Genomic DNA, 11,056 nt, shown 5'->3' with positions numbered 1-11,056 from the left:
CTTTTCTCCTTATAGGCCATTCCTCCGCGACTCCTTGAAGGCAGCTCAGGGAACACAGTCTGCCCTAACAGCCCTGCACACACACACACACACACGCGCGCGCGCGCACGCACGCACGCACACACATACACACACATGCACACGCACACATGCGCAAACACGCACACACATGCTGAATGCACACACACGCACACACATACACGCACACATGCACACACATGCACACGCACACACACGCACACGGGCGCGCACACACGCACATTTGCAGTCTGGTTTAGACCCCTTCACTGTGCCCATAGAGCACCTATTTTATGTCTAATGGAGTCTGGGATACAACATTCATTGTCTTTTTTTTTTTTTTAAGAGATAAGGTCTCAGTCTGTCACCCAGGGCTGGAGTGCAGTGGTGCTATTATAGCTCTCTGCAGCCTCAAACTCCTCAGCTCAAGCAATCCTTCCATCTCAGCCTCCCACGTAGCTGGAACTACAGGTACTGCCACTTATGCCCAGCTAATTTATTTTATTTTCTATAGAGATGGGGTATCACTATGTTGCCCAGGCTGGTCTTGAACACCTGGCCTCAAGCGATCCTGCCACCTCAGCCTCCCAAAGCACTGAGATTACAGATGGGAGTCACTGCACCCAGCCTCATTGTCTTTCTTTCACTAAACTGTGAATGAACATCCTGAGTACAAAAGACCAGTTTTTCACCTGCATCCACGATTAAGTGCTTGGCACATAGCAAGTGCCAAGTAAGGGACAAAATGAATTAATATGAATAAATGAATGAGACAACATTCTTTTGAAAAACAGTGGCCAGGTGAATTCGATCGAGCTTTTCATATCATCCTCTTTGGATATTGGATTCTTGGATATGACATTTGGGGGCAACCCACCGGCTCGGTTTCTAGAATAGGCACCTCCACTCAACGGAACAGAAGTGGAGAGATGAGGCGAGCGTGTTGTTTGAAGAAAGCCAACCTCAATGCAACTGAGGCCAGACAAAGCGCTTGCCTGTCTTCAGAGCCCCAGGGACCCACCAGAATATCTGTCATCCCTCAGTCTCCTGAAGGCTGCACCTCCCAGCCCATTAGAAATGCTAATCTCCAGCTTGCAGTGGGATTAACAGGCCCAGTGGGGAGGGCACAAGCCATCTTCCCATCTTTATTAAGAGTGAAGGCTCTGCCCCCTCTTGCCCAGCTGCCCACAAAGGGCTGGAATCTGGGAATTCATTACAGCCTTTCTCATCAAGGAGGGCTCTCCTGTCCAACATTATTTTAGGTGGAGAAAGGTGGGGGAGGGGGACCCATTTCAGCATCCCCCTCCCCACTTAACGCATCAGAGCCCATTTGTTTGATGTCAGTTCCTGCTGCAGCACCAACCAGGCAGTGGGCCTCAGAGCAATTTGGAGCCACAGCTGCGGCCCGACAGCCCAGCCCCCAGCCCCCAACCCTCACTCCTACTCCCACCCCAGTATTTGCTGCTGATTAGCCCCAGCCACACACACACCCCAACCCCCCCCCGCCCCGCCACCCCGCACCACCACCAGCAAGAAGCATGGCTTTGTGTAGACCTGGGACTCGGTTGAGTCTGATAAGGTCTGCACACAGACCCTCAGCCCTGGCCGGGGCTCACTGGAAACTCACCTCACCCACACTGAACCCAAACAGGAGTTCTGACTGCTCAGCTTCGCGCAGAGACCACTGCAGAGGGTGAGAAGCTAGAGGACGGGATTCTTCCACACTGAAACAAACACACACAAGGACATCTCCTGTGCTTAAAACCCCAAATACCCTCTCAAAAGGCTGAATCCTAGTAAACCAAGGGTCCAGGCTTGATCTGGGTAGAGAGGTTGCCAGATAGCATCTGGGGAGAGCTTTGGTATAATAGAGAGGGGGAGATTTTGGACCTACAGGGCAATCCAGGGGGCAGTAACTGAGGAGCAAGAAACAGCAGAAAGGAGATTAGAGGAGTGGTTCTCAAAGGGTGGTCCCTAGACCGGCAGTATCAGAACCACCTGGGAACTTGTTAGCAGTATCAGAACCACCTGGGAACTTGCAGCAATTCACATTCTTGGCTGGGCACAGTGGCTCACGCCTGTAATCCTAGCACTTTGGGAGGCTGAGGCAGGTGGATCACTTGAGGCCAGGAATTCAACCCCAGCTTGTCCAACATGGTGAAACCCCGTCTCTACTAAAAAACACATTCTTGGGCCTCACCCTATATCTACTATATCAGAAACTCTGGGATTTGTGTTCGCACAAACCCTCCAGGTGATGCTGATGCAGGCATCATGTTTGAGGCCCCTAGATGAGAGGGACACACTGAAAAACCTGTGTATGCCTGGATGTGGCCCTTCTTCATGTCCCCCGAATTGGCAATCAAGCCTACTACATTTGTGAATTTGCTTCTTGTGAATGGATGTTTTATGCAAACTAGCAAAGTTGCTGGACTTTACATCCAAATTGATGCAGGGCACAGAGACTGCAGAAGAATAGAGGGGTCAGAGCATGAACCCCCAGGAATTAGCAAAAATGGTGAGGGGGGCTTGGACTTTCACAGTCCATGGAATTGGCAGGGGACTGAGCTGTTTATACATTACTGTCAAAGAGGCAAGAAGGCACCAGATGGTATTTGGGTCACAACACATTTACATTTAAGTGACTTAAGAGGAGAAGGGGAATGAATGTTGTTGAAACCAACTGCGTGAGGCACAGTGATGTGCATTTCATGCCAATGCTCTCTTTTAGCCCGCACACCAGCTCTTTGACGTAGGTAGCTTTACATCCTGTTTTGCATGAGGAAATTGTGACTCCAAATAGCAGAATAATTTTTTTTTTTTTTGAGACAGAGTCTCACTCTGTCGCCCAGGCTGGAATTCAGTGGCATGATCTCAGCTCACTCCAACCTCCGCCTTGCTGTTTGCAGCGATTCTCCTGCCTCAGCCTCCCAAGTAGCTGGGATTACAGGTGCCCACCACCATGCCCGGCTAATTTTTGTATTTTTAGTAGAGACGGGGTTTCACCATGTTGTCCAGGCTGGTCTCGAACTCGTGACCTCAGGTGATCTGCCCGTCTCAGCCTCCCAAAGTGCTGGGATTACAGGCGTGAGCCACTGCACCCGGCCCAGATAGCAGAATAATTTGCCCAAGGTAAATGACAAAGCCAGAACTAGCTGCCAGTTTGGTCTGACTAAAAAACCTCCACTTTCACTACTGTGCTGGGGGTATGAATGGGCCTCCCTGTGAAGAATCAGCCCTGGCGCCTGTGCCTCAAAGGCATCATGCCAGAGCAGCCCCTGCCAACTCTCCAACATGTCCCCGCAACCGTTCGCCCCCCTCCTCCGCTCTGGGTAGCAGGACGTGCAGGCTCCTGAATGCCCCAGGAAACCCCAGGAGAAGGTTGTGGGTGCCATGCAGCTCGTGGTCACATGATGAGGGGGCAGCAAATTACAGGTGCTCAGCTTTCTGCAAATGTCCCCTAAGTACCAAGTAAGAGCCAGGACTCTGCAGACAGGTCAGGCACTAGCTGTGTGACCTCAGGCAACTGACTGAACCTCTCTTTGCGTGAGTTTCCTCATCTACAAAATAAGGGTTGTCATTGTAGCTACTTTGTAGGTTGTTGTAAGGATCAAATCAATTGAAATGTGAAAAGTGTCTGAGGCATAGGAAGCACTATATAATAATGTATTACATTTAAATAAACGAATGAATCACTTTACACTTTCCCCTCTGCTGTCTACCCAAATGTTCTTCCAGACTCGACACCCTCCTTCAAAAACCCTCCCAATCCTTCAAAGCAGGCTCAAGTCCATTTCTCATAATCCCCTTGGCCCACAGGGCTGTCTCTCTCGAGAGCTTTTCTCAACCTTCTTGCTCCTCCAGCAGGGACTTGTCTGACATTGCAGAGACTTTCTCCTGTATCTGGCCAGGCTGCAAACCTGTGGAGGGCAGGGCCAGTACTTTATGCCTCTTGTACCTTTGTGGCCCCCAGTCCTGTGCCTCACACATAGTGTGTGGGGGTCCATAAATACATGTTGACTGATCCTTGGGACCCAGCAGTCCCTGCAGGGTAACCAGATCCCATTTGTATTCAAGCTGTCTGCGTTACTGTATTTATTGCCCAGCTAGTGGTTTAGTCCATGGTGTATTGGGGTTAGGGGTGAGGAGGGGGCAGGCAATATTTCTCTTCCTAAAAGCAAGTTTACCAGGTTCCAAGTGGCTGGATGTAAGGGCCAGTGATGAGTGTTGAGAGCTGGGGTTCACTCTACAGCCCCATTAATTAACTTTCCCCAAGTCCCCTAAGTGCTCTTGCCTCCCGTTAAAGGCCAGCAACCCACCGTCATTCATCAGAAAGGACAGTCCATCCTTCACTTCCCTCCCTCCTGCTCCTTCTAGCTCCAGCCTGGCTGTTAGGACACAGCATGACCCTCAACTCACCCAACAACCCATGTGGCAGAAGAGGATAAGGCTGGATGTCCAAAGGCACGGGTTTGCCCCAAGAGAGAATGACCCCAGGACAGGACTCAGCCAACGTCCTTTCCACAAGCCCCACAGCACTGGTCCCCATGGATGTGGATGCGGTTACCTCTCTGGGGTCATTTTACACCAAGATATAGGAGCCTGACTCCCAAGCTTAGAGCTTCTTCCGGGCCATAGGCATTCGGGGTTCCTTCCTTCTCAACACTGACAACACCCCTCCTCAGGGAAAGATGGTCTGGCGCAGACCGACATCAATGCAGTCAGCCCTAAGGCCCAGAGGAGCTCACGTCTTCCATCCTTCTCCCTACCCAGTCCCAGCAACAATCTCCATGAAAAGCAAAAATCACACAGAAAATCTTTCCTTCCAAATTACTGCATCAACCTCCTTCCCAAGTTTTCTGCGGGGCGTGCCCTGGTGTGGCTGGCATGGGTGAGGCCGCTGGCTGACTGCGGGGAACGTGCACAGGGCCCACCCAGGACCCCAGCAGACCCCCTAGTCCCTGCTCAATTATGTGCCTGTGGTTCAGACCCATGGAATGTCAGGGCTGGAGTAAGCCCAGGTCCACTCCCCTTGTCTTACAGATTCCACACACCAAGCGCTAAATCCAAAACTGGCTCCCATACCGCACAGCAAATGTACCCCCCACCTTCCACATGAGCTAATGCGTCCTCAGAGAAAGCAGACTCACATTTCAAATGACGGCCACCAGACCTCATCTGAAAGAGCTGAGGGCTTTTCCAGGAGGAAAAAATACGCAAACTTAGAAATAGACTCATTCCAAAGCCAAATAGCAATCATCTGGGATTTTCGGCTGCCCCAGACCCTCCACAGCCCACGATCCTCCTATGAAAGCTGGCAGCTAGGGCTGTGGCCAGTTTGGGAAAGCTGAAGGCAGGCACAGGCAAGACGGTAAATCTCAGGCAGCTCATCCCGTGCTAAGCTGAAGAATTTGTGGGTGTGACTTTGGTTCCCAGAAGCAGACAGACTCCAGACCAGGGCCTCTACACCCCCTTTCTTCCCTCTCCCTAACCCCGACGTGCACCTCCTTCCATTTACCATTCCCCAGCCCCTCCTCAGAGCCCTCAGACCATTCTCGCAGGTCCATCAGTGGCTTTTAAGTGAGCCCCCAGCTTTCATCCTATTAGTGAGCCGGGGAGTAATTACGACTTCATTAGCCAAATAGGTTCTTGGTTCAGAGACTCCCTCCTACAAAACAAAACACACACCCGCTCCCCTCCATCTGAAGTCTGTCCCCGGAGGCCTGCAGCTAACAATGCAGTGGCTTCGGGGAAAGCCAGCAGGAAAGGGGGAAGGAGAGAGGGGAGGCCGGCCATGGGGAGGAGGCCCCCCGCCCTCCTCCAGGGCGCATCTGTCAGCTGGCCCCGTAGAGACCTGTGACAGGGAGAGGGATGACACTCCAGCAAATGAGGCTGTGACCCCTCCGAGCCGTCTGCTGTCCCTTGCCCTCTGGCCTTGCTCACCCCTCCAGTTATGGGCTTAACCCATGGCCAGTGCACTTCACAGATGGGCAGGCAGCCTCCTCAGCTGAAGGCTCTCTGGGCTAATGTCCAGGGCCTCCAGAGGGCAGGGTAGTCCTGGCTCCCCCGCCCCATCTCCCACCCTATACTTCAGCTGCTGCAGCTCCAGGAGCAAGGAAGCCGTGGGTCTGCCAGAAAGGACAAAGCTGTGACCCCAACCTCCCTGGCCAGGGGAACTTTAGCCAGCCCGCGGCCACCAGACCAGGCAGGCAGGTCCTGGGAAAAATGCCACAACCCCCGGCCTCTTATCTGTCATCCCACACCTCCGCATTAGAAAGAGTTTTCTTTGGGTCTGTATGAGTTCTGCATTGCAATTAAAACCATCCACACTTGGGCAATCACGTATCCTCCTTCTCTTTTCCTATTCTTTTAATGGATTTTAGGAGCATGGAGTCTAATCCTCCTGCCTCTAAGTGGGACCCAGCTAGCCTAGTCTATGCCAAATCTTCCTGGGTTTCTCTAGCCAAACAATGCTAATCACAATGTCCCACCTCTCCACCAGGTCAGGTAAGCATCCAGGATGAGGTCACACCCGCTCCCATCACTCTGCTTTTTTTGTGAGACGGAGTCTCACTCTGTCACCCAGGCTGCGGTGCAGTGGCACGATCTCAGCTCACTGCAAGCTCCGCCTCCCGGGTTCACGCCATTCTTCTGCCTCAGCGTCCCGAGTAGCTGGGACTACAGGCACCCGCCACGACACCGGCTAATTTTTTGTATTATTTACTACAGACAGGGTTTCACCGTGTGAGCCAGGATGGTCTTGATCTCCTGACCTCATGATCTTCCCGCCTCGGCCTCCCAAAGTGCTGGGATTATAGGCATGAGCCACCGTGCCCGGCCTCCATCACTCCCATTGCCCACTCTCTGCTAGGAGAAGAGGCAGGCTCCCTGCAGACCCTCTGGCATGTGCCTCTTTGTCCATGCAGCTTCCAAAGAGAACTGGCTGCTTCTTCTGGGGGCTTTGCAAGTAACAGCTGATGAATTCTCATTCCTGCTGAAGGCCCCTCTGCTTGGGTCCTCCACCGGCAAGATGCCATCTGCTGAGGCTGGACCCAGAGGCAGAGGGATAGATGAGATGACCTCCAGACAGCCTTGCCATTTACAAGACTCCAAGCTATGTACAGCCTTGGCCCTGGCTCTGGCTCTAACTTGACCCCATTCTGTCCCCAGGTCCAACGACTCAGCCTCCATCCTCCCTCCCCACCACCCCAATCTACAACCAGCCCAGAGGCCAGGCAAGAGGACCTCTGCTCCTTGCCCTTCAAGGAAAAGGAGTCCTCAGAGGCCAGCCCAGCTGTACACACTGCGCCCCTGCTTGTGTTCCCTGAAAGCAACCATCCTTTTGTTAATTCTGCCATTTCCCAAAGTGCCAGGAGCATCTCATCTGACAGCCACAGCATCTGTTCTTCTCACTCTCCAGAAGGTTGGGTGGGAGCCGTGCCAGCTTTTCCCCAAGGCTCTCCCAGCCTAACGTTCCTTCCGCCTGAGTTGGACACCCTGCTCACCTGGTCCCCTGGGGGCACCTCCAATTCCCTCTCTGCATCCCTGGCCCCTGGCACCTCTTCCTATGGCCACGGTTGGCAGCCTCGATAGCCATCTCCCCTCTCGGGGTCCAGCTCACCTGGCCAAGCAGATGGGCACCTATCCTCTTTCTTAGGGAAATGCAGGGAAAGTGGCTGTTTTCCATTTGAGGCCTGCCCAGGGCCCCTAGCAGGTATAGGAGCCACAAGCTGCCAATGAAGGGAGAAGACTCATGCTTGGTCCTTTCCAGGGCCCCCTCCCTCGGTACATACAGTCTTTGGAATGCTCCATTGATTCCAAAGCAGTGAAGTTCTGGCTAGTTCCCCAGCCCATAAGACCCACTGGGAGTCTGGCCTGGCCCTGCTCTAAGCTTTAGCACGGGGCTCCTTCGGGCCGGAAAATTCTTACGTGGTGGGGGCTGACCTGTACACTGCAGGATGCTTAGCAGCGTCCTCACCTCTACCCACTAGATGCCAACAACACACCTTCTACCCCACACACACTCCCACTGTGATAACTACAAATGCTGCCAGACCTTGCCAAATGGCCGCCTAGTTGACAACCACTGAGCTAAGGCAGAAAAGAAACCCAACACCTAAGTGTCAGTGACTGACATCCCCTGGTTTCTGATTCCTAGGCTGCAGGTGACAGAGGCATGGCTTAAACCAGGGATCAGCAAACATTTTCTGTAGAGAGCCAGATAGTAAATATCTTCAGCTTTGTTGAATGAATATCTTCATACAGCCTCTGTTGCAACTACTCGACTGCCGATGTGGCATAAAAGCAGCCACAGACAATATATAAATGAATGAGCGTGGCTGTGTTCCAATTAATCTTTATTTATGAACACTGAAATTTGAATTTCATATGATTTTTATGTGTCGCGACATCTTCTGATTTTTTCAACCATTTAAAAATGTAAAATGCATTCTTAGCACACTGTATGCCACTGGCTTACAGGAGCTCAGAGGGATCAAAACACCTGGGGCCCTGTTGACTGGCTCCTAGGAGATTAACAAAGCCAAGGGCAGGGTTTGAAGTTGTGAATGAAGTCCTGCTCCTCTGGGACAGGGAGGAAGATCATTCTTTGGCCCAGTAACTCCAGGTACTGTTTTTAGTGGGGCAACCCCACTGACCTCAGCAGGACCAGCCACATAACTTGCAGTGCCCAATGCAAAATGAGAATACTAGGCCCCTTGTTTAAAAGTGATTGTAAATTCCAAGACAGCAGCAGAAGAGCATTAAACCAAGCATGGGGCCCTTCTGAGCACAGACTCTACACACAGGCTGGGGATCCAGAAAGGTGGCCCTGGACCTCAGTCTACCTCCCAGAGAGGTCTGCACCCACCTCACAGCCTCTGCCAGCTCAGGCTCATCCTCTGACCCTGGTGGACAGCTTCTCCCAGGGGCCCTGCATGATGACACCTGGCTGAGGAAGTGAATAAAGAGTTAAACCTGGCTCATGCTCCCTCTCCATGCTGTGTGCCCTGGTGCAATTCTGCGTCTGCTTTTTGGGGTAATTTGCTCAACTTAGGTTGGTACTGGTCCTGCCTCCAGGGCACCCAGGGTGGAGAGAGAAGTAGCCACTTGTGCCCCAACACAATTGGTTGTTTATTTGCCTGGTGAGGCTTGGGAATGAGAAAACATTTTAACTGTGTCTTGAAGGAAGACTCTGAGTTTACCAGCTAGACCAGGTGTTTGTGGTATGAGCTGGAGGAGGCAGGGAAGAGATGGTGCCAGGAAGAAGCAACAGCTTGTGCAAAGGTGGCAGCATGGCAGATTTGAAAGGGAGTTGGTTAGCATGCCTGGAGTTGAGGGTGCAAGGAAGGGGTGAGGCTGTATCCCAGCACTTGGTGTAATGCCTGATACAAGAGGTACTTGGCATTTGCTTGTTAAATGGATGTATGTAGGTATAGGTGAATGGATGGATGAATATAATATTTTCTAACAATTTCTGGTTATCGTTTATTGAACACCTGTCTACCCCCATTGTGAACCCCCAGAGAGGAATAGAATGACCCACTCATCAATTCATTTAACAAATATATATTAGTGGGTGGAGTACAGTGGCTCACGCCTATAATCCCAGCACTTTGGGAGGCTGAGGTGCGTGGATCGCTCGAGCACAGGAGTTCGAGACCAGCCTGGGCAACATGGTGAAACCCTGTCTTTACAAAAAACAAAAATAATCAGCCAGGTATGGCAGTGCATGCCAATAGTCCCAGATACTTGGGAGGCCGAGGTAGGAGGATGGCTTGAGCCCAGGAGGCAGAGGTTGCAGTGAGCTGAGATCAAGCCACTGCACTCCAGCCTGGGCAACACAGCCAGACCCTGTCTCAAAAAACAAACCAAAAAACCCCAAATATATATTGGGCCTTTGCCACTATGCTCAGGGTACAAAGACACAAGATGCAGTGGTGGAGACACCCCGTCCACATAGAGATTAGTAGGCAGGATGCCTAGAAAGGGATAAGGGCACTGCAGAGGGTCACCTACCACCTACAGGGAGAGCCCAGAGCGGGCCTGGAGAGAGAGACTGCTGGCCTACATCTTGAGAGCCAGGGGAATTTAACCAGGTATACATAAGAGAGAAAAGTGCTATTACAAGCAAGGAACAGCACAAAGAGAGCGAAATGAGAGAGTCCAACCCCTTCCAGAAATGGCAAGTGGGTCAATCAGGCTGAAGTAAGTCAGGAGAAGGCAAGAGAAGAAGGTAGACTGAGGAAGGATCAGACTACACTATCCCAATGAGCCCTGTGTGGCGTGGAAAGGAGCCTGGAATCTTACCTGGAGGCAAGAGATGCTGGAGAATTTTTAGCAGGAGAGTAACTGGATCTGATTTGCATTTTTGGTAGCTCATTCTGACTGCAGATCTGGAGAGTGAATGGGAGGGGTGAGACTGGAAGGCCTGGTGAGGATGTAAGAATGCAGGTGAAAACTAGGGAGGGCCAGAGCTAAGACTGGGAGGAAGGCTGGGAAGGCAGAGGATACATAGAAGAGGCCTTTTGGGGGCAACAGAGTCAGCAGGCCTGAGTGGTTGGCAGGACTTGGGGGTGGGATTGAGGAGAGAGAGGAGCCACAGAAGATGGAAAAGTTTGGAGGGTGCCATTCATGGAGGCAGGTGTCTCCCACAAAATAATATGTTAAAACCTAAACCCTCAATGTGATACCATTAGGAGGCACAGCCTTTAGCAGGTAATTAGGTCATGAGGGTGGAGCTCCTATGAATGGGATCAGTGCCCTTATAAGAAGAGACAAGAGAGCTTGCTCTGTTGCTCTCTGCCATGTGATGATCCAATGAGAAGATGGCCATCTGCACACCAGAAAGGGAGCCCTCACCAGACACTGTCTGCTGATGCCTTGATCCTGGACTTTTCAGCCTCCAGAACTGTGAGCAATACAATTCCATTGTTTCAGCCACCCAGTCTGTGGTATTCTGTTAGCAGCCCAAGTTACTAATACAGCAAGGAACCCAGGAGGAGAAGCAGATAGAGAGGGTGAAAGTATGTATCAATCA

The sequence above is a fragment of the Gorilla gorilla genome, chromosome 1 (genome assembly GCF_029281585.2).
Source record: "Gorilla gorilla gorilla isolate KB3781 chromosome 1, NHGRI_mGorGor1-v2.1_pri, whole genome shotgun sequence".
NCBI lineage: Eukaryota > Metazoa > Chordata > Mammalia > Primates > Hominidae > Gorilla > Gorilla gorilla.
The sequence above is the reverse complement of the archived record's forward strand: the minus strand, read 5'-3'. Positions refer to the sequence as shown.